Source organism: Trachypithecus francoisi, unplaced genomic scaffold (assembly GCF_009764315.1).
Source record: "Trachypithecus francoisi isolate TF-2019V2 unplaced genomic scaffold, Tfra_2.0 Lachesis_group9, whole genome shotgun sequence".
Lineage (NCBI taxonomy): Eukaryota > Metazoa > Chordata > Mammalia > Primates > Cercopithecidae > Trachypithecus > Trachypithecus francoisi.
The window spans coordinates 51,997,128-52,025,008 of record NW_022681474.1 but is presented as its reverse complement, the minus strand read 5'-3'; the positions used below and the strand labels follow the sequence as shown (position 1 = coordinate 52,025,008).

Here is a 27,881-nt window from a genome sequence, read left to right as displayed (position 1 = left end):
CCCTCCTGCATCACCTATCTCTCTACATCTGGAACCATCAGCAGCTACCTTCGTAAGGCACTTGGTCTGGCATTCGGAAAACAACCCTCTCTTGCCAGAGCCACTTGGTCTTGGGTAGCAAAAGCCACATGCAATCTAAATCAAGCTTTCAATCACGAGAAATCACAGTCCTTCTTTTCCCTTTCTACTATACTCCAGTGTGCCTTTTTTTTCTTTCCTTTCTCAATTTTAATAAGCAAATTGTACCGCCATCTTATTCTGAGATGCTCCTTTTTAAAAGCTGTAGATCACATTAATGGATGTGTTTACTGCTGGGAATATTTTCCATGTGCAATGATCTGTAACCCTCTTTTTTTTTTTGAGACGGAGTCTCGCTCTGCTGCCCAGGTTGGAGTGCAGTGGCACGATCTCTGCTCACTGCAAGCTCCGCCTCCCAGGTTCACGCCATTCTCCTGCCTCAGCCTCCTGAGTAGCTGGGACTACAGGCGCCCACCACCACACCCTGCTAATTTTTTGCATTTTTAGTAGAGACGGGGTTTCATTGTATTAGCCAGGATGATTTCGATCTCCTAACCTCGTGATCAGCCTGCCTTGGCCTCCCAAAGTGCTGGGATTACAGGTGCGAGCCACTGCGCCCAGCCAATCTGTAACCCTCTTATCTCAACTAGCTGCACTTTATTAGTTCACATCCAGTTCAATTTATAAATTAAGAGACGTGCCATGGGCCAGGCATGGTGGCTCAAGCCTGTAATCCCAGCACTTTGGGAGGCTGAGGCAGGTGGATCATGAGGTCAGGAATTCGAGACCATCCTGGCTAACATTGTGAAACCCCATCTCTACTAAAAATACAAAAAATTAGCCAGGCGTGGTGGCAGGCACCTGTAGTCCCAGCTACTTGAGAGGCTGAGGCAGGAGAATGGCATGAATCTGGGAGGTGGAGCTTCCAATGAGCCGAGATCGTGCCACTGCACTCCAGCCTGGGCAACAGAGCGAAAAACGATCAAACAAACAAACAAAAAAGAAGTGCCATGTGTACAAAAATCAACGCATATTTATGAACTTTTTTTCAAATATATTTTCACACATCTTATCTCAATACATAATACAGAAGCCTGTGATTGACTCGGGCAATGTGGCCCAGGAGGGCCTGAGACTAACAATCCACCTCAGCAAAAGGACATAAAATGTATCTTATAGTCAGAAAAATCAACTTTTTGTGTATTTACTTAGTTTACAAAATGTACTGAAAATGCTATTATGAGCTGAATTTGTGATTTCCTTTTGAATTTCTGAGTTATTATTATTTTTCCCATTTTGTTTTTGCACCAAGGAGACTGCAGTCAAATAAAATTAAACAGATACTACATGTGCTCGTCAGGGCAGCCGTACTGCAGCAGTACGTTGATGCACTCCTGGCTGGAGGCCTGCCGGGCGTAGGCCAGCGCTGTGTTCCCGTGGGCATCTCAGGCCATGACGTCCACCCCATACCAGATCAGGAGCTGCGCCAGGACCACATTCCCCTTGCGGCAGGCCAGATGGAGCACCGTGCAGCTGTCTCCCTCCCCACAGGTCTCATTCACCTCCTCCTGGGAGCCATGTGCCAGCAGCAGGATGGCTGTCCACAGGTCCTCATTGGGGTGGACTGCAGCAGGTGCTGGCCCAGGGACAGCTCCATGTAGGGTAGTGGGGCCAGGAAGAGCTTCTGTTCGTATTTGGCATGGATCCACCATTCCTTCTCTTCCCTTGTGGAGTCTACTGAGGGTTTCGTCCGCCCCTGGCTGCTCTTGAAAGAGACCAAATGAAATCTACAGGCAGGCAGCCCGGGCGGCGCCTTGAGCCTAGTTAGAAGTTGACCCTACAGGCAGACAGCCCGGGCGGCGCCTTGAGCCTAGTTAAAAGTTGACGCCCGACCTAACCGATAATGTTATCTATAGATTTCAGATGTTGTATAGACAAGCAATGTGAAAGTCCCTGTCTTGTTCTTTTTCTGTTCTAATTACTAGTGCTTGCCATATATCTCTCAACTTCCTGAGCCCAGTATAAACATATCCCACCATATGTCTCCCCTCCATATATCCCTCAACTTCCTGGGCTCATCCCACCATATGTCTCCCTACCATATATCTTTCAATTCAAAGACTACCATATATCTCAACTTTAGAAGGACACCACCTGGAAAATCCCCGATAAGAACACAGCCGTTTGTGAGAGCGCGGGAACCAATAAAAAACTGCTAAATGTATAAACTTAAAATGTTAACCAATTGTAATGCTGTAACCTAGAGAATTCCCTCGTTCCTCTGCAACTTTACAAGTCCTGTTTACATTAGGCTATAAAAGGCAAGCGCACGCATTGTTCAGGGCCCTCCTGTATGTTGTGGAACAGAGGGACCAAGTTCGAACTTGCATTAAAGATCCTTGCCGGTTGGCTTTGACTCTGGACTCTGGTGGTCTTTTTCGGGGAACAAACGGTCTGGGCATAACACTCTCTTGCCAGATGCTGTTGGCTAGCTCATTGCCAATAGATGACAAAACCTTCATAAGCTCAACTGGCCAGTCATCCAGGTCCAGAGATCGGACTTGGGAAAGGTGGGTGCCAAGATTACAGTGGATCCCTGAGCATTCAATACACATGAGGACTCCCAAGTTCAAACTGGCCCAGTTAGGATTCTGGATCTCACAGTCCACACAGTGGGAGTTCCCACACATGTTTCAGATGGACTGTAAGGCCATGGCCTCGCTCTGGCTTATCAGCCGGAACTTGCTTTTGCTGCTCTCGCATGACTGCAGGCTGGCCAGGATCTGGCTCTCGATGGCTTGGACCCAGGCATCCCGCTCCTCATACGACATGGCTTCAAAGTGCCACGTTTGGCCAGTGAGGGACACAATGATAAAGTTTTCTTCTTGTTCTTCAGCAGTGCCAGACAGGCCATCGTCTTTCAAGCTGTTGGTGTTTTTCTTCCTTCGGTGTTTGTTTTTGTTGGCATGAAGAGAGGGGTGTGGGTTGAGCTTCGGGTTGGTGGTGCTGGAGATACTGGGGCTGGAGCATACAGCGTCACCCAGCCCGGTGTCTGAATTGGCTGAGGTACATAGACTGTTCATGTCCTTGGATAGGCCATTGCTTTTAAAGCTGGAAATGGGCGCGCAGACCAGTGTGGCTAGGGGTGGCCTCTTTCCTGGGACTTCGATGGTAGATGTCTGAAGGTCAATCTCTTTTTTGTGAATATTCTTCATGTAATCACCTAAGCTTGAATAATAGGTGAGCATGCCATTGTCACAGAAGGTGACATATTTCTTTTTCTATTTCTTCAGCCATTTCCCACTTAACTTTAAGAGCATGCCCTGTTTAATGGGGATGGCTCTGCTGCTCCCGATGGTGTCAGCATGACTCTCTGGGGCTTTCTTCTCTTTGTCTGGGTCACTCCCTTTCTAAGATGTAAACAGCTTGGACCAGCACTTGGACTTCTTGCGAACGGGCGTGGGTGTGTTGGCAGTGGGAGGAACATTGATCTGAAGGTCCTCCTGGCTGGTGCTGGGAGTCGATGGAATGGAGGAAGAATAGTTACTTAAACTCCCGCCTCCATTTCTTGTCTGGGTAATGTGCATGGTGGAAACCTGTGTGGAACAGAAGGAGGAATGGCTTCAAAAACTGGGTAGTGACTTGCAGGGTCCTATAGAAAGCTCACAATTACCTTTTAGAAAGATACATTTTCTGGGCCAGGCATTGTGGCTAACACCTGTAATCCCGGCTTCAAGAACTGGGTAGTGACTTGCAGGGTCCTATAGACAGCTCACAATTACCTTTTAGAAAGATACATTTTCTGGGCCACTGCAGATCAGTTCTTATTCCAGCACATTCTTTTTACAACACTTAAGATGGCTAAATGCAACATGAAATGGGGAAGATTTTAAAACAGATACAAGTGTATGATGAAAATACAACTGCAATAAAAGTGCCACTTAATATAAATGAGTATAACTGTTCATCAAATATGCTCAAAGATCCATCTGCATCTCTATAAAATAAGAATGTGCATTACTTCAAAAACTGTTAATATCTTATTATAACATTTGTTTATAAAATAATGCCTCCTGTGTGCTTTGGTGTTTACCAAAGCAGTTTTTACGAATTCTTCTGGATGCTGACTTGCAGAGGGTTTCCTGACTTCTTCTTCCTCAGCACATCATGTCCTGTACTGTGAAGTCTTTTATACGATAACCAGTCAGAAAATGCCTGTAAGTATTGACTCTCCCTAACAGGCAATGGCAATAAACCAAATATATTTTCACTCTTCTAACCACACATTGAAACACAAGAATGTTTTACAAAGTAGTAGTGATGAATTTTAACAAATGTAAAAGTGATTCAGATTTCCTAGCTTCCTTCCTCTTTAGTTCTCTGTAGTACACTTTCGTGACGTATTTATGTATTTTCTGTTGTTTGAATTAAAATCTCATCTGCCTTCTTAAGAGGCCAGTCTTTGATGAACTTTAAACTTTGTAAAACTAATGCATTGTGCCTGTGTGATAAACCAGTGGTTCTCCAAATGGGCTCGGTGGACCTCTCGGGATCCCCAAGACCCTTTCCAGAAGGCCTAAGAGGTCAAAACTGTTTTTTTTTTTTTTTTTTTTGAGACCAAGTTTCACTCTTGTTGCCCAGGCTGGAGTGCAACGGCGCGATCTCGGCTCATGGCAACCTTCGCCTCCCGGCTTCAAATGATTCTCCTACCTCAGCCTCCCGAGTAGCAGGGATTACAGGTGCCCGCTACCATGCCTGGCTAAATTTTGTATTTTTAGTAGAGATGTGGTTTCACCATGTTGTCCAGGCTGGTATTGAACTCCTGACCTCAGGTTATCCGCTCACCTTGGCCTCCCAATGTGCTGTGATTACAGGCCTGAGCCACTGTGCCTGGCCAACACTGTTCTGAATCATATTAATTAAACCTGAGAAAGCTGATTAAAAATTTAAAAATTTGTAAAAGTAATACAAAGTCATTGCCTGCTTTTTCATTGACACTTACCATGACTGTATAAAAGCAAAAGTGGGTAAAACTGCTAGTTTTTCAGCATAAATCAAGGCAGTGGTACCAATTACATTAGTAGTCACTCTATTCTTTACTGACCCCTACAGTTAAAAAACATAGCCTGAATTACTTAAGAATGTCTTTGAGGAAGCAGTAAAAATTAATGCTATTAAACCTTGACATGTCTCTTTAATATTCTGAATAAGTGGAAAGTTAACAAGAAGCACTTTGCTGACTGCAGTATGTTGTTTTTTGTTTTTTAGAATTCGTGATTTAATTGTGAACTGAAAAATCACTTTTTTCACAGAACATCGTTTTTATTTGAAATTACAACCGGGTCAGCGCAGTGGCTCACGCCTGTAAAATCCCAGCACTTTGGGAGGCCAAAGCAGGCAGATGACTTGAGCTCCTTCAGACCTCAAGGAGACCAGCCTAGGCAACATAACGAAACCCTGTCTCTACCAAAAATACAAGAAAATTAGCCTGGCGTGGTGCCACACATTTGTGGTCCCAGCTACATAGGAGTCTGAGGTGAGAGGATTGCTTGAGCTGAGATCATGCCAACGCACTCCAGCCAAGTGACAAAGTGAGATTCGGTCTAAAAAAAAATACAACTATCATTCTCAAAAATAAATGAAGTGAGACGTTGTCACTTCAAGAAAAATAAATATTTGTTCCCAATGATAAAATTTAAGCTTTCCTGAGGACTTTGAAAAACTTGTTCCTTCTACTGTAGGCTTGACAGCTTTTCAATACTTAAAGGCATTTTAAAGTAAGATTGGTAGTTAAACTAAAAGTGATTTTTGACATAATAAAACATAAACTAATATGTTCCAAGTAACTAATGCATATTATAAATGCAAGTATGGGGCGAAAGATCCATTTACTGTGCAAGAAAGATCAATGAGTACTGATGGAATAAATTTATTAATATGGAAAATGCCACTGTAACTAATTTAAGAAACTAGCACTTGTGAAGTTTTGATTTAGTATTAAAGAATACCCACAACTGTCTGAAAAGTTTAAAATACACCTTTTACCAGCTACCTATTTGCATGAGGTTGGGTCATCTTACTGCTTCTTTTTTTCTTTTCTTGAGATGGAGTCTCCCTCTGTCACTCAGGCTGGGGTGCAATGGCAAGATCTCGGCTCACTGCAACCTCTGCTTCCCAGGTTCAAGTGATTCTCCGGTCTCAGCCTCCCAAGTAGCTGAACTACAGGCATGCGCCACCATGTCCAGCCATTTTTTTTTCTTTCAGTAGAGGCAGGTTTCATCATGTTGGTCGGGCTGGTCTCAAACTCCTGACCTCAAGTGACCCGCCCACCTCGGCCTCCCGAAATGCTGGGATTACAGGTGTGAACCACCGCGCCTGGCCAGCCTATTGCCTTTTTTTTTTTTTTTTAACACGGAGTCTTGCTCTGTCACCCAGGCTGGAGTGCAGCGGCATGATCTCAGCTCACTGCAACCTCCGCCTCCTGAGTTTAAGTGGTTCTCCTGCCTCAGCCTCCAGAATAGCTGGGACTACAGGTGTGTGCCACCATGCCCCGCTAAGTTTTTGTATTTTTAGTAGAGACGGGGTTTCACCATGTTAGCTGGGATGGTCTCGATCTCCTGATCCTGTGATCCGCCCACTTTGTCCTCCCAAAGTGCTGGGATTACAGGCGTGAGCCACTGTGCCTGGCCTCTTATTGCTTCTTTAAAGCAAATTGCAAAGAAAGATCTAGAGAATCCAGTTTTCTCTTATTAAGCTCAACAGGAGAGAGTTTAAATAATATAAATACATGACACACATTTTACTCAACTTTTTGTTGTAGAAAAGTTACCTTTCAATGAGAAATTTCTGTTAAAAATATTGTTCTCAAGGAATATTTTCTGTTGTTACAATCTGGGTCATGGGTTAATACTGACATCTAGTTGGTAGAGGCCACGAATGCTGCTAAACTCTCTGCAATGCACAGGACAGTCCTCACAACAAAGTGTTATCTAGCTCATAATATCAACAGTAGTAAGGCTGTGAAATCTAAACTGAAAATAGATTTTGAAAAAAAATCTCAATTTTACATTTCTACCACAGTCAATATCAATATAATCAATATAAACACATACTCTTTGAGATTCTCAATCATTTAAGAATTAAAGAGTCTTAAGAAACAAAGAAAACACTAATAATTTGCTTCGATATTTTAGTACACACAATACAGCTTACGATGTCTAGAGCTGTGACCTAACACTGAACTTGATATCTTGCAAAGTAATTAGCTAGAATAACAAGACAGGTTTCTAAAAAGCTCACCTTTGCGTGATATCATGATGTATCTCCAAGGTCACTCTGTGGAAGGAAAAACAATTCATAACAATAGATGTTATCATTTGTTAGGCCTGAAGACATTTTTTAAAGGGGGGGCAGAGGAAACTCTCCTAGCGGCCCTGAAATTCAAATCTTCTAGTTCAGAACAGTACCATAAGTGCACTTTGTTTTCATTTCTTGGTTTTTTGTAAAAATATGAGAGCCAAAATGCGAGGCAATATGCTGTTAGAAGACGTGTTTCTGTTGACAATTATAATATATAAATAATAACAGATTTCCTTGTTATATGCTCTTCTGCCCACAAAGCCTTTCATCCCATGCGATTTATTTTATGTATTTATTTATTTTTTGACTTAGAGTCTCGCTCTGTTGCTCAGACTGGAGTGCAGTGGTGCGATCTTGGCTCACCACAACCTCCACCTTCCAGGTTCAAGCAATTCTGATGCCTCAGCCTCCCAAGGAGCTGGGACTACAGGTTGCGCCACTATACCCAGGTAATTTTTTTGAGGGGGGGATGGAGTTTTGCTCATGTTGCCCAGGCTGGAGTGCAATGGTGCGATCTCAGCTCACCACAACCTCTGCCTCCCAGGTTCAAGTGATTCTCCTGCCTCAGCCACCTGAGTAGCTGGGATTATAGGCATGCACCACCATGCCCAGCTAATTTTGTAGAATGAGGCTCAAAATAACTGAGGGAAGGCAAATCTCAATTTAAGTAATAGGTCTATACAATATTAGCACTTTTTTAAAAGGCTGTAACATTGGCATGTAAGATGGACATGTCAATAATGCTTCAAGTAGTTTTCATCACTAAAACAATTTTAAAATTACAGAATTTAAAGTTACACGCTGGAAAGGACCAATGACCCTACACGACATTTAATTCAACACTCATTTTACAGATCAGGGAAACAAACCTTAAAACTGACTTGCCCAAGGTCTCACCAAATAGGAGCAGTTTCTTGTCCTAAACTCTAAACCGTGGCTCTCAAACTTTGCTGCACATTAAAATCACCTGAGAAGCTTTAATAACGGCCTCATCTTCAACATGAGACATTTTAATGTAATGAGTGCTGGGTATGACTTTGGGCATTAAGGTTATTGGTAAAAGTTTCCCAGGTGATTTCATTGTGCAGCAAAGTGTGGAATGATTGAGCTGGGGTGAAAATCAGAACCTTCTGGGATGCCTTTCCTCACATAAAGATGCCTCACATCCATCCCTATTTTCCTAAAAGGCTTCTCAGTGCCTAGAGATAGAGGGAAAGTAAAGATGGGAAGATGCATGTGTTTGCAGACATGTATTTTGAAAAAAAAAACCTTGCATAAGTGATCTCAGTGAGTTCCACCTATCCCACTGACAACACTGCACTACTGACTCATCATAAACATTTTCCAAAATATTTTCTTGAAGCCAATTTGCTCTATTAATTTGCTCAATAAACCTTTATTTCATCAATAGTGAATATACCAAATGATTATTTCTCAAACTTGCTAATGGCAAATTAAAACTTACTTTACTTTCAAAAGTAGACTTCTAAAAAGTAGAATAATGAGGAAAAAAGCATGAAATTTGAGAAAGATTAATCTTCAAAGCTACTTTTGAATTTTATGCTAACACATGAAAATCTTTTGAACTCAAAGAAGTCAGGGACTCTACGTAAAGTATTTTGGTATATGTGTGCTCAAAGATTTAAGAGACTCGGCTGACTACAGACATTTAGTGATTACTCAATAGGTCCCAAAGCTCAAGACTTGAGACAGAGTTTGAGTCCAGTTTTTGCGCAAACACAATTTCATCACAACTATTGTTAAAAGGGAGGGAGAGGCCGGGTGTGGTGGCTCACACTTGTAATCCCAGCACTTTGGGAGGCCGAGGCGGGTGGATCACGAGGTCAGGAGATCGAGACCATCCTGGCTAACACGGTGAAACCCTGTCTCTACTAAAAATACAAAAAATTAGCTGGGCGTGGTGGCGGGCGCCTGTAGTCCCAGCTACTCGGGAGGCTGAGACAGGAGAATGGCATGAACCTGGGAGGTGGAGCTTGCAGTGAGCCGAGATCATGCCACTGCACTCCAGTCTGGGAGACACAGCGAGACCCCATCTCAAAAAAAAAGAAAAAAAAAAAAAAGGGAATGAGAAAAGTGACATTATTATGAGTGTAAACTTGCCATTTTTCATTGAAATAAAAGTTACTGACAATTGAATTCGCTAAAAAGGCTAGTGCATTTGAAACAAAATTGTTTATAAGCTAATTATGTTTACAGAATGAAAAGTAAAATTAAAGATAAAGACATTAATATTCTAAATTAGCACTTTCCAAACTGTGTTCTAATAAATTAGCACTTTCCAAACTGTGTTCTAAAAATCAACACTCATGACCCGAGGAGATGATGGTAATGTGCACTGGACAGCCCCTATGCAGCTGGTGCTGGTGGTGGTTGTTCCTTTTAGAATAAACTTCATCTCAGGGTGCTCTCAAAGCGCATCTTTGTGGCCCATGAGGTGCTCGTGCACAATGGGAGAAATTCAAATGCAGATACACTGTGGTGCCAGAAGAGGAAAAGCTGTTCCTTCTTCCAAGGCTAATGTCCAAAGAAAGTAGTGCACACTGATTTAGGCCTACAATGCATTGAAAAACTAGGTTTTCACAAAAAACATTCAATAAAGGGAACCTATCCTTCTCACTGTGTTCAACATTGTCTAAAGGCATAAAGGCATCAAAAAGATACACTTTTTCTGGGATTGCTTCTCTGCTAACTGATTTTTCCTTCCACCATGGTGTCTAAGATTAAAAGATAAATTGATACTTAATATTTAGAATCTGGATATCAATATATAGTTGACTCCAATTTCTTAAACTGATTGTTGAAGAGGACAACCAAATAGCTGAAATAATTTTAGAATAAAGGAATCTATCCCTTGGCAATATAGTTGTACTCACGATATTATTGTCATTGTAAGATGAGGATGGCTGGCTATGCTGTCATCAAGGAATACTGTCGAACATGAGCTGTATTGTTGACGGAAACTCACCGCGCCCGGCCACTAAGATACTTCTTACACTCCATGAACTGCCTGAGTGCGGTATCATGTGCACTCTACAGAAAACCCATTGGAGGCTCTTAACTTCCAGAGACGTTGTCTAAGATACGGGTTATAAAATGCTGCCCTTAATGTGGTACCTGTCATCAAACCTAACAAGGATTTTACGAATTACCTTTAACAATCATGAGAAAAGTTGACTTTGCTGGGCGCAGTGGCTCACACCTATAAACCCAGCACTTTGGGAGGCCGAGGAGGGCAGATCACGAGGTCAGGAGATCAAGACCATCCTGGCTAACACGGTGAAACCCTGTCTCTACTAAAAACACAAAAAATTAGCCAGGTGTGGTGGCGGGCGCCTGTAGTCCCAGCTACTCGGGAGGCTGAGGCAGGAGAACGGCGTACCGGGGCTGCTAGGCCACCAACAAGTGAGGAAGCCATAGGTTTCTCTAGTCCTACTTTCTTATGTGGAGGATAAAAAGAGTATCACTTAAATATTCTCTCACACCCTGAAAACAGATGACAACTTAAAAAGCTACCTTTCACTTCATGTTTAAATAAGACTGCCATGACATGACTCAAATGACACTCTCAGAGAATACTTTCCAATTTCAAAACTTGATTGATTTCATTCTATAAATCTGGCCTGCACCTAACCATTTTCCTGCTCTACCCCTGCTCTCTCTGCCTAGAATATTGCTTTTCTCTTTCCTTGCTTCAGCAAGCTCGACTCCATCTACCCTCTTGGATCTCTGTCGGCAGCCACACCAAAAAATGTTTTTTTGTACACTAATTAGTCGAATTCACCACTGCTTACAAGATGCTAATTCTTGCAGAGTATTCCCCTCATGAGAGAGTATGCCTCTCCATAAGAGTAGGGCCCTCGTCCAAACAAGAACTCACATAGCCAAAACAAAACTAAGCAAAAACAACAAATCTGGAAGCATCACATTACCTAATTTCAAACTATACTATAAGGCCATAGTCACCAAAATAGCATGGCACTGGTATAAAAATAGGCACATACACCAATAGAACAGAATAGAGAACCCAGAAATAAACTCAAATACCTATAGCCAACTGATTTTCAACAAAGACAACTAAAACATAAAGTGAAGAAAGTAAACCCTATTCAACAAATGGTGCTGGGATTACAGCTGTGAGCCACCGCTCCTGGCTGGATTATCTTTTTGATATGCCGTTGGGAACTACAAAACATTGCTGAATGAAATCATGGACACGTACAAATGGAAAGACATCCCATGCTCATGAGAAGAATGAATATCATGAAAATGACCATACTGCCAAAAGCAATCTAAAAATTCAACACAGTTCCCATCAAAATACCACCATCCTTCTTCACAGAATTAGAAAAATCAATCCTAAAATTCATATGGGACCAAACAAGAACTCACATAGCCAAAACAAAACTAAGCAAAAACAACAAATCTGGAAGCATCACATTACCTAATTTCAAACTATACTATAAGGCCATAGTCACCAAAATAGCATGGCACTGGTATAAAAATAGGCACATACACCAATAGAACAGAATAGAGAACCCAGAAATAAACTCAAATACCTATAGCCAACTGATTTTCAACAAAGACAACTAAAACATAAAGTGAAGAAAGTAAACCCTATTCAACAAATGGTGCTAGGATAATTGGCAAGCCATATGCAGGAGAATGAAACTGGATCCTCAACTCTCACCTTACACAAAAATCAACTCAAGATGGATCAAGGACATAAATCTATGACCTGAAACCATAAAAATCCTAGAAGATAACACTGGAAAAACCCATCTAAACACTGGCTTAGGCGAAGACTTCATGACCAAGAACACAGAAGCAAATGCAACAAAAGCAAATGCAACAGAAGCAAACAAGTGAGACTTAACTAAAGAGCTTCTGCACAGGAAAAGGAACAATCAGCAGAGTAAGCAGACAACCCATAGAGTGGGAGGGAATCTTCACAGTCTATACATTGGACAAGGGGCTATGATCCAGAATCTACGAGGAACTCAAACAAATTACAACTACAAAAATATGGAACCAGCTCAAATGCCCATCAGTCAATGAGTGCATAAGGAAACTGTGATATACATACAGATATATATATGAGGAATACCACTCAGCCATCATAAGGAATAAATTAATGGCATTCCCAGCAACCTGGATGGAAGTAAAGACTATTATTCTAAGTGAAGTATCTCAGGCATGGAAAACCAAACATTGTATGTTCTCATTCACACATGGGAGCTAAGCTATGAGGATGCAAAGCCATAAGAATGATACAATGGAGAAATTCGATATAGGAGCAGCTCCAGTCTCCAACTCCCAGCGCGAGCCACACAGAAGACCGGTGATTTCTGCGTTTTCAACCGAGGTACTGGGGTCATCTCGCTAGGGAGTGCCGGACAATCGGTGCTGGTCAGCTGCTGCAGCCTGACCAGCGTGAGCTGAAGCAGGGCGAGGCATCGCCTCACCTGGAAGCGCAAGGGGGAAAGGAATCCCTTTTTCCTAGCCAGGGGAACTGAGACACACAACACCTGGAAAATCGGGTAACTCCCACCCCAATACTGCGCTTTAAGGAAACAGGCACACCAGGAGAATATATCCCACACCTGGCCGGGAGGGTCCCACGCCCACGGAGCCTCCCTCACTGCTAACACAGCCGTCTGCGGCGATCTATCCGCAAGGCAGCAGCGAGGCTGGGGGAGGGGCGCCCGCCATTGCTGAGGCTTAAGTAGGTAAACAAAGCCGCTGGGAAGCTCGATCTGGGTGGAGCTCACAGCAGCTCAAGGAAGCCTGCCTGTCTCTGTAGACTCTACCTCTGCGGACAGCGCACAGCTGCAGCCCATTAGGGGAAAGAGCGGGGGCGGTGCAGACGCGAACGACTCTGTCTGACAGCTTTGGGGAGAGCCGTGGATCTCCTAACGCGGAGGTTGAGATCCGAGAACGGACAGACTGCCTGCTCAGGTGGGTCCCTGACCCCTGAGTAGCCTAGCTGGGAGACATCCCCCACTAGGGGCAGTCTGACACCCCACACCTCACAGGGTGGCGTCACCCCTGAGAGGAAACTTCCAAAGAAAGAATCAGACAGGTACACTCCCTGTTCAGCAATATTCTATCTTCGGCAACCTCTGCTGCTGATACCCAGGCAAACAGGGTCTGGAGTGGACCTCAAGCAATCTCCAACAGACCAACAGACAGTCCTTCTGACTGTCAGACGGAAAACTATCAAACAGGAAGGACACCTATACCAAAACCCCATCCGTACGTCACCATCATCAAAGTCCAGAGACAGATAAAACCACAAAGATGGGGAAGAAGCAGGGCAGAAAAGCTGGAATTCAAAAAATAAGAGCGCATCTCCCCCTGCAAAGGAGCACAGCCCATCGCCAGCAACGGATCAAAGCTGGTCAGAGAATGACTTTGACGAGATGAGAGAAGAAGGCTTCAGTCCATCAAACCTCTCAGAGCTAAAGGAGGAATTACGTACCCAGCGCAAAGAAACTAAAAATCTTGAAAAAAAAGTGGAAGAATTGACAGCTAGATTAATTAATGCAGAGAAGATCATAAACGAAATGACAGAGATGAAAACCATGACACGAGAAATACGTGACAAATGCACAAGCTTCAGTAACCGACTCGATCAACTGGAAGAAAGAGTATCAGCGATTGAGGATCAAATGAATGAAATGAAGCGAGAAGAGAAACCAAAAGAAAAAAGAAGAAAAAGAAATGAACAAAGCCTGCAAGAAGTATGGGATTATGTAAAAAGACCAAATCTACGTCTGATTGGGGTGCCTGAAAGTGAGGGGGAAAATGGAACCAAGTTGGAAAGCACTCTTCAGGATATCATCCAGGAGAACTTCCCCAACCTAGTAGGGCAGGCCAACATTCAAATTCAGGAAATACAGAGAACGCCACAAAGATACTCCTCCAGAAGAGCAACTCCAAGACACATAATTGCCAGATTCACCAAAGTTGAAATGAAGGAAAAAATCTTAAGGGCAGCCAGAGAGAAAGGTCGGGTTACCCACAAAGGAAGCCCATCAGAATAACAGCAGACCTCTCGGCAGAAACTCTACAAGCCAGAAGAGAGTGGGGGCCAATATTCAACGTTCTTAAAGAAAAGAATTTTCAACCCAGAATTTCATATCCAGCCAAACTAAGCTTCATCAGTGAAGGAGAAATAAAATCCTTTACAGATAAGCAAATGCTTAGAGATTTTGTCACCACCAGGCCTGCCTTACAAGAGACCCTGAAGGAAGCCCTAAACATGGAAAGGAACAAGCGGTACCAGCCATTGCAAAAACATGCCAAAATGTAAAGACCATCGAGGCTAGGAAGAAACTGCATCAACTAACGAGCAAAATAACCAGTTAATATCATAATGACAGGATCAAGTTCACACATAACAATATTAACCTTAAATGTCAATGGACTAAATTCTCCAATTAAAAGACACAGACTGGCAAACTGGATCAAGAGTCAAGACCCATCAGTCTGCTGTATTCAGGAAACCCATCTCACATGCAGAGACATACATAGGCTCAAAATAAAGGGATGGAGGAAGATCTACCAAGCAAATGGAGAACAAAAAAAAGCAGGGGTTGCAATCCTAGTCTCTGATAAAACAGACTTTAAACCATCAAAGATCAAAAGAGACAAAGAAGGCCATTACATAATGGTAAAGGGATCAATTCAACAGGAAGAGCTAACTCTCCTAAATATATATGCACCCAATACAGGAGCACCCAGATTCATAAAGCAAGTCCTTAGAGACCTACAAAGAGACTTAGACTCCCATACAATAATAATGGGAGACTTCAACACTCCACTGTCAACATTAGACAGATCAACGAGACAGAAAGTTAACAAGGATATCCAGGAATTGAACTCATCTCTGCACCAAGCGGACCTAATAGACATCTATAGAACTCTCCACCCCAAATCAACAGAATATACATTCTTCTCAGCACCACATCGCACTTATTCCAAAATTGACCACATAATTGGAAATAAGCACTCCTCAGCAAATGTACAAGAACAGAAATTATAACAAACTGTCTCTCAGACCACAGTGCAATCAAACTAGAACTCAGGACTAAGAAACTCAATCCAAACCGTTCAACTACATGGAAACTGAACAACCTGCTCCTGAATGACTACTGGGTACATAACGAAATGAAAGCAGAAATAAAGATGTTCTTTGAAACCAATGAGAACAAAGATACAACATACCAGAATCTCTGGGACACATTTAAAGCAGTGTGTAGAGGGAAATTTATAGCACTAAATGCCCACAAGAGAAAGCAGGAGAGATCTAAAATTGACACTCTAACATCACAATTAAAAGAACTAGAGAGGCAAGAGCAAACACACTCAAAAGCTAGCAGAAGGCAAGAAATAACTAAGATCAGAGCAGAACTGAAGGAGATAGAGACACAAAAAACCCTCCAAAAAATCAATGAATCCAGGAGTTGGTTTTTTGAAAAGATCAACAAAATTGACAGACCGCTAGCTAGACTAATAAAGAAGAAAAGAGAGAGGAATCAAATAGACGCAATAAAAAATGATAAAGGGGATATCACCACCGACCCCACAGAAATACAAACACCATCAGAGAATACTATAAATGCCTCTACGCAAATCAACTAGAAAATCTAGAAGAAATGGATAATTTCCTGGACACTTACACTCTCCCAAGACTAAACCAGGAAGAAGTTGAATCCCTGAATAGACCAATAGCAGGCTCTGAAATTGAGGCAACAATTAATAGCCTACCCACCAAAAAAAGTCCAGGACCAGATGGATTCACAGCTGAATTCTACCAGAGGTACAAGGAGGAGCTGGTACCATTCCTTCTGAAACTATTTCAATCAATAGAAAAAGAGGGAATCCTCCCTAACTCTTTTTATGAGGCCAACATCATCCTGATACCAAAGCCTGGCAGAGACACAACAAAAAGAGAGAATTTTAGACCAATATCCCTGATGAACATCGATGCAAAAATCCTCAATAAAATACTGGCAAACCGGATTCAGCAGCACATCAAAAAGCTTATCCACCATGATCAAGTGGGCTTCATCCCTGGGATGCAAGGCTGGTTCAACATTCGCAAATCAATAAACGTAATCCAGCATATAAACAGAACCAAAGACAAGAACCACATGATTATCTCAATAGATGCAGAAAAGGCTTTTGACAAAATTCAACAGCCCTTTATGCTAAAAACGCTCAATAAATTTGGTATTGATGGAACGTACCTCAAAATAATAAGAGCTATTTATGACAAACCCACAGCTAATATCATACTGAATGGGCAAAAACTGGAAAAATTCCCTTTGAAAACTGGCACAAGACAGGGATGCCCTCTCTCACCACTCCTATTCAACATAGTGTTGGAAGTTCTGGCTAGGGCAATCAGGCAAGAGAAAGAAATCAAGGGTATCCAGTTAGGAAAAGAAGAAGTCAAATTGTCCCTGTTTGCAGATGACATGATTGTATATTTAGAAAACCCCATTGTCTCAGCCAAAATCTCCTTAAGCTGATAAGCAACTTCAGCAAAGTCTCAGGATACAAAATTAATGTGCAAAAATCACAAGCATTCTTATACACCAGTAACAGACAAGCAGAGAGCCAAATCAGGAATCAACTTCCATTCACAATTGCTTCAAAGAGAATCAAATACCTAGGAATCCAGCTTACAAGGATGTCAAGGACCTCTTCAAGGAGAACTACAAACCACTGCTCAGTGAAATCAAGGAGGACACAAACAAATGGAAGAACATACCATGCTCATGGATAGGAAGAATCAATATCGTGAAAATGGCCATACTGCCCAAGGTGATTTATAGATTCAATGCCATCCCCATCAAGCTACCAATGACTTTCTTCACAGAATTGGAAAAAACGGCTTTAAAGTTCATATGGAACCAAAAAAGAGCCCGCATTGCCAAGACAATCCTAAGTCAAAAGGACAAAGCTGGAGGCGTCACGCTACCTGACTTCAAACTATACTACAAGGCTACAGTAACCAAAACAGCATGGTACTGGTACCACAACAGAGATATAGACCAATGGAACAGAACAGAGTCCTCAGAAATAATACCACACATCTACAGCCATCTGATCTTTGACAAACCTGAGAGAAACAAGAAATGGGGAAAGGATTCCCTATTTAATAAATGGTGCTGGGAAAATTGGCTAGCCATAAGTAGAAAGCTGAAACTGGATCCTTTCCTTACTCCTTATACGAAAATTAATTCAAGATGGATTAGAGACTTAAATGTTAGACCTAATACCATAAAAACCCTAGAAGAAAATCTAGGTAGTACCATTCAGGACATAGGCATGGGCAAGGACTTCATGTCTAAAACACCAAAAGCAACGGCAGCAAAAGCAAAAATTGACACATGGGATCTAATTAAACTAAAGAGCTTTTGCACAGCTAAAGAAACTACCATCAGAGTGAACAGGCAACCTACAGAATGGGAAAAAATTTTTGCAACCTACTCATCTGACAAAGGGCTAATATCCAGAATCTACCAAGAACTCAAACAAATATACAAGAAAAAAACAAACAACCCCATCAAAAAGTGGGCAAAGGATATGAACAGACATTTCTCAAAAGAAGACATTCATACAGCCAACAGACACATGAAAAAATGCTCATCATCACTGGCCATCAGAGAAATGCAAATCAAAACCACAATGAGATACCATCTCACACCAGTTAGAATGGCAATCATTAAGAAGTCAGGAAACAACAGGTGTTGGAGAGGATGTGGAGAAATAGGAACACTTTTACACTGTTGGTGGGATTGTAAACTAGTTCAACCATTATGGAAAACAGTATGGCGATTCCTCAAGGATCTAGAACTAGATGTACCATATGACCCAGCCATCCCACTACTGGGTATATACCCAAAGGATTATAAATTACTCTACTACAAAGACACATGCACACGTATGTTTATTGCGGCACTATTCACAATAGAAAAGACTTGGAATCAACCCAAATGTCCATCTGTGACAGACTGGATTAAGAAAATGTGGCACATATACACCATGGAATACTATGCAGCCATCAAAAAGGATGAGTTTGCGTCCTTTGTAGGGACATGGATGCAGCTGGAAACCATCATTCTTAGCAAACTATCACAAGAAGAGAAAACCAAACACCGCATGTTCTCACTCATAGGTGGGAACTGAACAATGAGATCACCTGGACTCGGGAAGGGGAACATCACACACTGGGGCCTATCATGGGGAGGGGGGAGGAGGGAGGGATTGCATTGGGGAGTTATACATGATATAAACGTCATGCACATGTACCCTAGAACTTAAAGTATAATAAAAAAAAAAAAAAAAAAAAAAAAAAAAAAAAAAAGAATGATACAATGGAATTTGGGAAGTCGGGGGAAAGACTGGGAGGAGGGTGAGGGATAAAAGACTACAAATTGGGTTCAGTGGATACTGCTCAGGTGATGGGTGCACCAAAATCTCACAAATCATTACTAAAGAACTTAGTCATGTAACCAAATACCACCGGTTCCCCCCAAAACCCATGGAAATAATACATAAATAAAGTACAGCATTTTTCTCAGCAAATATAAATAAAATAAAAGAAAGACTAAAGTTTACATTTTTCACTCTCCTTTTGGGCAGGACAAATTTTAGATATGTTTTTAAAGAATTAACAACTTTTTTCCCTTTTTCTGAGACAGGGTCTCCCTTTGTTGCCCAGGCTGGAGTGCAGTGGTGCAATTACAGTTACCTGCAGCCTCAAACTCCTGAGCTCAAGTGATCCTCTGCCTCAGCCTCCTGAGTAGGTAAAACGAAAGGCACATGCCACCAGGCCTGGCTAATTGGTTATTTAACGTTTCTGTAGACATGAGGTCTTGTTATGTTGACCAGGCTAAAAATGAACAAATCTTAATTAACTTAAATATTTCTAACACTTTGGGCGTTCATGAAAACAGCTCCATCTCTGTTGTGAAGTAATGGGAAGTATATGGCAGTGGACAAACTGAAAATATTAGACAAGGCCTTAGGAGAAAAGTGTAATATGCTTATTATAGATATATTAATTTAAAAAATTCTCTGGGTTAATCGTAATTATACTAAAATTAGACTTTGATTTAAACATAGGTCCTAAATTTGGATTAAATATAACAGATTGACCACGAATTTATTTCCTCTCCCTCCGGAAGTCTCATTAGTCATAAAATAAAGGTTACACACATGACCAGGAAAGAAGGTTGACAGAGATAATTTTTAATAAATGCTGAAACATAAGAAGTAGAAAAAGGACTGGTAAATAACACGGAAGCACAACTTTGGTGCCTATAGAAAATGACTGGAACCAAAGCGAGCCAGTTAGTCTTGCAGAACTAAAGGCAGGTTGTGAACTTACAGGCAAATGGCACTTTGGAAAGTCAGGTAAAATGTAAAACAAAAGCCAGCAAGGTCAGTTGAAAATCTCTAACCAAAGCCCCAAGTCCACCTGTACTTCCATCTGACAAGAAACTTAGATGTGTGTTCTCTGGCTATATCAAACCTAAGTATTTCTGGCTCAGAGATACCATGGCTTAAACCTGAGATATAAAGAAAACTGTATACCAAAAATGGAACGCCAACTTTCTTCGCTAACTCTGCTTTTGGAAAGCAAGTGGTCATGCTTTTACTTTCCAGGCAGAAAATTGGGAGATCCTTCTCAGAAGAAACTGAAATGTCTCGAGTAAAGATCCCCAAATACACTGAGGTCCCCCAAATGAAAAGCTAGTTTGGCTTCCAAAACCTCACGCTGAGTGCTACCAGTAAACAGAAGTTCTGCTTCCAAATAAAGCAGGCCAGGGACCACCATACATCAGAGGGAAGCCTCCAACAAAAGAGATCAAAACAGCAGAAAAAAGGAATTCATGGGAGCAGTCAAAACCAGGAGCAAAAGTTAACAAAAAATCTTAAAACACTCTCAAAAACATAAAATTCAATAGAAATAGTAGAAGATAAAGTCACAGAATATCCCACAACTAGAATAAAAAGATAAACTGAAAAAGATAAACTGAAAAAATTAAAAACCAATGCAGGTGTACTGGTCTCAGCAGCCTAGCATCTGAATAACAAGACTATCAGTAAAAAAGTAACAGAGAAAATTAAAAAAAAAAAAACTCAAGAAGAGATAGTCTCAGGTTTAGTAGCCTCAACAAAATGAAAAGATCCCCAACATGCTGTTATTATAAAATTTCAGAACCTCAGAGTGAGACAAGATCCTAAAAAGCTTCCACAGATACCTAAAACCTGGGTGTAAATAGTGTATCACACACTGGCAATAGATTCAAGAACAACATTGTAACGACAGCACAACTGCAAAATGTCTTCAGAACCATAAAATTTAGATTCAACCTAGAGGTGTCCTCTCTATCAAAGAGGAGGGATTTTAAGACTGGCCAGCTCTCTAAACATCTCCACCCAGGAAAGTGTGTTCAAGTACAACTAGAGAGGATCACAGGACAGAAGGAAACACAGAATCTAGGACTCAGCTGATCCCACACAAGACAGCAGTTATGTGAGACAGGATATTTCGGAGACAGGATGAAGGACATGTAATGCAGAGACACAGTGAAAATACCATATGACTTAGCAGTGAATAATATTTGCAGAGTCATAATTATGTAAATATTACTGATTTAATGAAAAAGTGTGCTACTATTGGAAGAAAAGGAGGGAGAAAAATAAGATCTTGGTGTAGTGAGGAAGGTATGCTTTTACCTGCTGTGATAGAAAGTCAGTAGACAGTGCTGGCAATTAACTTAGCTTTTCTATTTTTGTTATTTCATTAAAAATAAGATTAAATAATTAAGGCAGATATTTTTTTCACTCTGTCGCCCAGGCTGGAGAGCAATGGCACGATCTTGGCTCACTGCAACCTCCGCCTCCCAGGTTCAAGTAATTCTCCTGCCTCAGCCTCCTGAGTAGCTGAGATTACAGATATGCGCCACCACGCCTGGCTAATTTTCTATTTTTAGTAGAGACAGAATTTCACCATGTTGGTCAGGGTTGTCTCAAACTCCTGACCTTAGATCATCTGCCCGCCTCAGCCTCCTAAAGTGCTGAGATTACAGCCATGAGCCACCTCGCCCAACCTTAAAGCAGATCTTTTGAACCAGACTATTGAAATTTAACTTAAATGTCAGAAATCTTTAAAAGGTGGACACCCTAAGCTAAATACTTTTCTGGATAAATTTAATACTTAGGAAAATAGAAGAGATTTAGAAAATCCACAAAAAGAGGTCCATGCTATCGCCAGTGGGTCCACATTGTAATTTAAAGAAATCAAGAGAGACTACTTTGATGTCAAACTATCAATTTCTTAACTATTTGACTGTTTACTTACATGGTTTGTACAGTTGCTTCTTCTTATTTCTACAACTAAGAATAAAAAAACTGGTCACTTCTGATACAAATACTATAAAATAAAAGTAGTTGTTAACATCTTACTAATTACTCCTATGTAAAATGACACAAAATTACATTTAAAAAATTATTTTCAATAATTTATAATTTAAATTATCTGGCATGATTAATTTCATAAAGTAAAATCTAAAAACTTAGTTTTTCATCTAGTTTACTTTTTGTTTCTATTACATTCAAATGAAAGAATCCTCATGTACAAAAGAAAAGGGCAAAAATTTAGGCCATACGAAAAATTTAGCTAATAAAAAGTTTAACTGTTGCATATATGAGCCATGATCCATTAGTATTCTCTCATTCTGCATTTACACATAGGTTACTTTAATTATCAGAAGCTAAGAGCTAACAGCTCTAAGAACTACTTCCTGACCAGGCACTTATCTCTAGATGCAATAGAATCCCTGTAAGCATCTAGAACCACACTTAGTGGTTATCTACTAATATGTCACTAAAAACAAAACAAAACAAAAGTCTTTATACAACTGGAAAGTAACTTATCTTAATTTTCTTCTTTTCTTTTTTTTTTTTTTTTTGAGACAGAGTCTCACTATGTCACCTAGGCTGGAGTGCAGTGACGGGATCTCAGCTCACTGCAACCTCTGTCTCCCGGGTTCAAGTGATTTTCCAGCCTTAGCCTCCTGACTAGCTGGGACTACAGGCACGTGCCACCACACCTAGCTAATTTTTTTTGTATTTTTAGCAGAGAGGAGGTTACACTGCATTAGCCAGGATGGTCTTGATCTCCTAACCTTGTGATCCACCCACCTCAGCCTCCCAAAGAGCTGGGACTACAGGTATAAGCCACAGAGCCTGGCCTAAATTTTAATTGTAAAATGAGTATACAAACTTAATTGGACATGGTGTCTGCAGCACAATAAATATTTTTATTTTTCCTGAAAAAAGCCTGAATGATAAAAGCCCCAAGCGGGATTTGGGCCATGCTTTGTTTCCTACACTGCCTCTACCTTTGATGCTGGAAGGGCCTTGTAGGCAAAAGTTCCTACCACTGAAGAGTGAGGGACATGGAATAGCTTTTCTTTTACCACTTCCATGCTCTCTAGGTGAGAGAAGCCAATGGCTCTGGGAGGAGCTGGGAAATACAATTCTGATATGTTTTGGATATGTTCCCCTCCAAATCTCATGTTAACATGTGACCCTTAATGTTGGAGATAGGGCCTAGTGGGACGTGTTTGGGGGATTCCTTATGAATGGCTTGGTCCCATTCCCATGGTAATAAGCAAATTCTCATTATGGTAGTTTAAAAGAGCGTGGTACTGGACAGATGAAGTGGCTCAAGCCTGTAATCCCAGCACTTTGGGAGGCTGAAGCAGACAGATTACCTGAGGTCAGGAGTTTGAGATCAGCCTGGCCACCATGGTGAAACCCCATCTCTACCAAAAATACAAAAATCAGCCAGGTGTTATGGTGCCCGCCTATAGTCCCAACTACTCGGGAGGCTAAGGCAAGAGAATTGCTTGAACCTGGGAGGCGGAGGTTGTAGTGAGCTGAGATCGCTCCATTGCACTCCAGTCTGGGCAACAGAGCGAGACACCATTTCAAAAAAAAAAAAAAAAAGAGTGTGGTACCTTCCCCCTTCCCCTTTCTCCTCCCGCTTTCACTGTGTGGAACCACCTGCTTCCCCTTTGCCTTCTATCATGATTGTAAGCTCGCTGAGGCCCTCACCAGAAGCAGATGTTGAAGCCATGTTTGTACAGCCTGAAGATCTATGAGCCAATTAAACCTCTTTTTGTTATAAATTATCCAGGCTTAGGTATCTCTTTATAGTAATGTAAAAAATGAACACAAATTCTAATCAGAAATAACTGACTCAAGATGGGCAAAGTCTACTCAAACTATAAAAAGAAAGGTTTACAAACCCCCATGTTTTACTGTGCTGCAATACTTCGCATATTATTATAGGACCCTCACTTGTATTCCTGCTGTTTAAGTCAACTGGAAAACTTGGCTGTGTATGGCTTTTTGGCAAATAAATGAGGATTTAACATAACATTGAGGAAAATAAGCAGGTGTAGGGCATGTTTAAATTGACATTACATCAAATGAAAAGGTTAGTAACCTAAAAGTTTTGAGTAGTATAAACTTGGATGTGGTAAATGAATGTGGTCAGAGGACTGTGTGAGAGAAGGCCCAAATCACAGATTCAATCCCCGATGATAAACAGCTACGTTTTTTAATTTGTTTAAATGAAAACCAAGCTGAAGCCTAAGTTCTATCATTCATCTTTAAAATGTACTCTTTGGAGCAAGGGAAAAGGGACTGTAAATAAAGATAAATCCATGAATTATAAATAAAGATAAATCCAAGAATTATAAATAAAGAGAAATCCATGACTCCTCCATCACATGACACATTAATTGTGTTGATAAAAAGATGGCAAAATGTATAAACAAAAAGGTTACATGTTTTCACTAACATGATAACAAGTAAAGGAAAGCATATCACACGTTAAAATAAGACAAGTGAACATGTGAAAAGGTGAAAAATTTAAACCAATATGAGTTTTTTCTAAATACTTTCTATAACCTGATCAAACAAAAGCTTTTATTCTTTCTCTTGGCAGAAAAAACAATGTTGTCTCACCATCTGTTTGAGAGTTCCTCTGGAATATTGTGGCTGCCTCTGGATTGGCAGAAGGGTTAAACTCCAAAGCTGTATGTATAGAGGGAGAAAAGAAAAAATGATGTAATCATTTATAAAAATTTATCAACTCATTTATTCGACCGCTGCATTTAGGCTATTTCACTACCTCTACTTTTATTCTTATCCACTGAAATGAATGTATAGACATAAGAGAGAGTCAAGCAAGATGGCACATGCTTGTAGTCCCAGCTACTCAGGAGGCTAAGGTGGAAAAATCACTTGAACCCAGGTCAGGAATTTGAGGCCAGTATGAGTAACATAGTGACACTCCCCTTTATTTAAAAAAAAAAAAAAAAAAAAAAAAAAGAAGAGGTAAATGTTGGCTTTGAGTTGTGTAAAATCAACTTTGCATAAAATAAATCAAGATGGCAGTAAGTTTTAAAAGACAGGTCTATTTAATAGGCAAAGTATAAGATGTATTCTAGAGTTTTAAAAAGTTTTAAAAGTAAATTCAGCATATCTGTCACTTCCATGTCATTCGGAGACATAGAACCTTAGTTCTGTTGAGTAGCTGTCTTCTATAGTCATGTGATATCTCTAAGTCTTCATTTCTTCATTAGCAATACATAGGGAGAATATACACAGGCCTTATTTGTATTGGAAAGGGCCAAGTGAAACAAACATAAACTGTGTTGTAATCCTAAAGAATGACAATAAAGAGCCATTTTTGGGCTCTCATCCAGTACTACCCATCTACTAACTGGTGTGTAACATCAATCAGCCTTTCCTTACATCACCAAGCAGACTATACGTTTACACAAGTACTTACATGTTTTGTGTATAAAGGTATAATCAATTAATTCATATATTTGTTTGTTCTAAAGCAATCCTTAAATATCTTGAAAAGTGAGGATAGTACTTCCAAGTTACAAAGTCACACTCATCAAGAGTCTTAATTATTCTACTTCTTAAAAAATTAAGAGCCCAACCAAAGTTTAGATAGAAGAACTATAAGACATTTCCTCTACAGTAACGAATCTCTGGCATTTAAATGAAACCAATAAGCTGACTGGATTTAATATCTTTATGATGCAACGTTTTTTATTTTGAAAATTTTAGTTTTTATTCAAGAACCATATTATTACCCAGAATAAATTTTACTTAGATTCATCTCTTTGCAAAATTTTGGAGGCAAACCAACTGTTTTCTCTTTTCTACCGCCTCCCATCCCCCGCCTCTCCCAGCAGTGTAGAGACTGAAAAACTCTAACTTTTTTTTTTTTTTGGTGAGATGGGGTCTCACTCTGTCACCCAGGTTGAGTGCATTGGTGCAATCTCTGCTCACTGCAACCTCCGCCTCCTGGGTTCAAGCAATTCTCCTGCCTCAGCCTCGTGAATAGCTGGAACTACAAGCATGCGCCACCACGTCCAGCTAATTTTTGTATTTTTTTTTAGTAGAGATGGGTTTCACCTGTTGGCCAGGCTGGTCTCGAACTCCTGACCTCAGATGATCTGCTCACTTCAGCCTCCCAAAGTGCTGGGATTACAGACGTGAGCCACCATGCCCGGCCAAAACTCCAACTTTCTTCTGTTTGAACAAAATGCTATTATCAGGAAAGGAAAGGATAAAGCGGGAGCCACAGCAACAAACACTCTTACAGGGAAGGTCTGAGACTTTAACCTGCAATCTTTAGATTACACATGAAAAGTCTACATTGACGTTTCATGTCTTTTGAAAGTTTTGACCATGACCCAATCCCCACATCTTTTAGAACAAGGAGGTAAATAAAGTCTGTTAAGTCACTAGAATAAATCTGGAAGACACATTTTGTGTTAAAGTAAGAATTTTAAAGTAATCAGAGCCTCATAGGTAAACTCCTTTGAGAAACCCCAAACACACACACACAACCATTTTTCTGCAGCCCTGACCAGGACGTTTCACACTGTTTCACAATTATTTTAAGCACTCTTCTTTTTTCTTTTTCCTTCTGCGTTCAAATTACAGTCAGAAGAAACTAAGCAGCTTCTATCAAGGTGACTTACAGCAGCCCATTAAGAATCCCATACAGCCTCTCCCATGGCAACCTCCATTCTGATTTTAAACAAGAAACCCCCAAATATCTGAATATGAACTGTGCTGAGATTTAGCTACTTTAACAAAGGAAACAATTAGGCACTTACCTGGTTCCTTCACTTAGGTACCATCTGGACAGGTACAAAGAAAAAATAAGATGGGTACTGGAAAGTTGGGATATTTGAGTTTTTATTGAGAAAAGGAAGAGAATAGTCCAAAGAAGCCTCAACAAAGTCCCACAGGATAATACACAGAGCTACAGACAATGTTGTCTCACCATCTGTTTGACAGTTCCCGTGGAATATTGTGCTTGCCTCTGGATTGGCAGAAGGGTTAAACTCCAAAGCTATATGTATAGAGGGAGAAAAGAAAAAAAGATGTAACCATTTATAAAAATTTATCAACTCATTTATTCAACTGCTGCTTATTCGACAAGAAGAGCCATAAATAAATAGTCCCATGCCAGCCTGGGAGAATGAGATGAGAGAGCAAGAACTGAGCAATTGGGAGGGGAGGCAAAAAGAAACTGCTGGATTTGGTGGGGAAAGACTAAGGGGTGGGAATGCAAGGCAGAGCCAGCTTGTGCTCCTGGGCAGCCCCGGGAAAGCTGACTACAGGCAGAAAGGAGCTTGAAGTGGGGGATGCCTCAAAGGGAACCTTGGGGACAGCAGCAGCCAGAGGCAAGCCGAGGGCAGATGGCACCCGTCACCTCCTTACCTTCAGGCATCTCCCGGTCATGGATGTGGTGCATGTGGAGGTCTTCACCAACTTCAACAGTCACCTCAGCAGGCTGTACAGTAGCAGCCATGGGCGCTCCTGCCATCCTGTCCCCAGATCCTACCTCACAGATCTCGGACTCAGAGGGACACACTGACCCCTGTTGCTGGTCAAACTCGTGGCTGTCCCTGGGGCACACACAACAGGTCAGTATGTTCCCCATGGGGCGTCTCTACTGTCTGCCACCACCTGTGCCTCTGCTCACAGCTTTGGCCACGCACTCCCGCTGTCCTAGGCCGAGGCTATGCTGCACTTGCAGAGATGGTCTTGCCTGCTGCTCTCCTACCCACCTCACAGCCGGGCCCCAGCCCCAGCTAGGGCTGTGGACCAAGGCCCACACCCTGCCGCCTCCCCGGAGTTGACTTGTCTGGGAGGGTGAAGACCAGTTAACTTATTTAATAGGTTGTGAACCCAACAAGCGCTGATAGACACAACAACTGCCTGAAGAGAGAACAGACAGAGCTCCTCCTCCTTCTGTAGTCACCTACAGACTGAAGCCCACTGGCCCAGGTGGGAGCCCAGGCATGTGGCACACAATGCCCCACCCTACACTTCACAATGCCCTCCCCGAC

General features: G+C 41.3%; 1 pseudogene across 1 annotated transcript; it reads right to left on the bottom strand.

The window, feature by feature from the left end:
- Positions 1-1,361: 1,361 nt before the first annotated feature.
- LOC117082374 lies at positions 1,362-27,881 on the bottom strand (annotated as a pseudogene). Its single transcript, XR_004436579.1, has 9 exons — positions 27,250-27,881; positions 26,810-26,878; positions 24,460-24,528; positions 21,778-21,816; positions 10,272-10,383; positions 7,318-7,353; positions 3,943-4,015; positions 2,489-3,614; positions 1,362-1,785 (listed from the first exon to the last, which is right to left on the bottom strand). The product of XR_004436579.1 is annotated as an arf-GAP with GTPase, ANK repeat and PH domain-containing protein 5-like (transcript).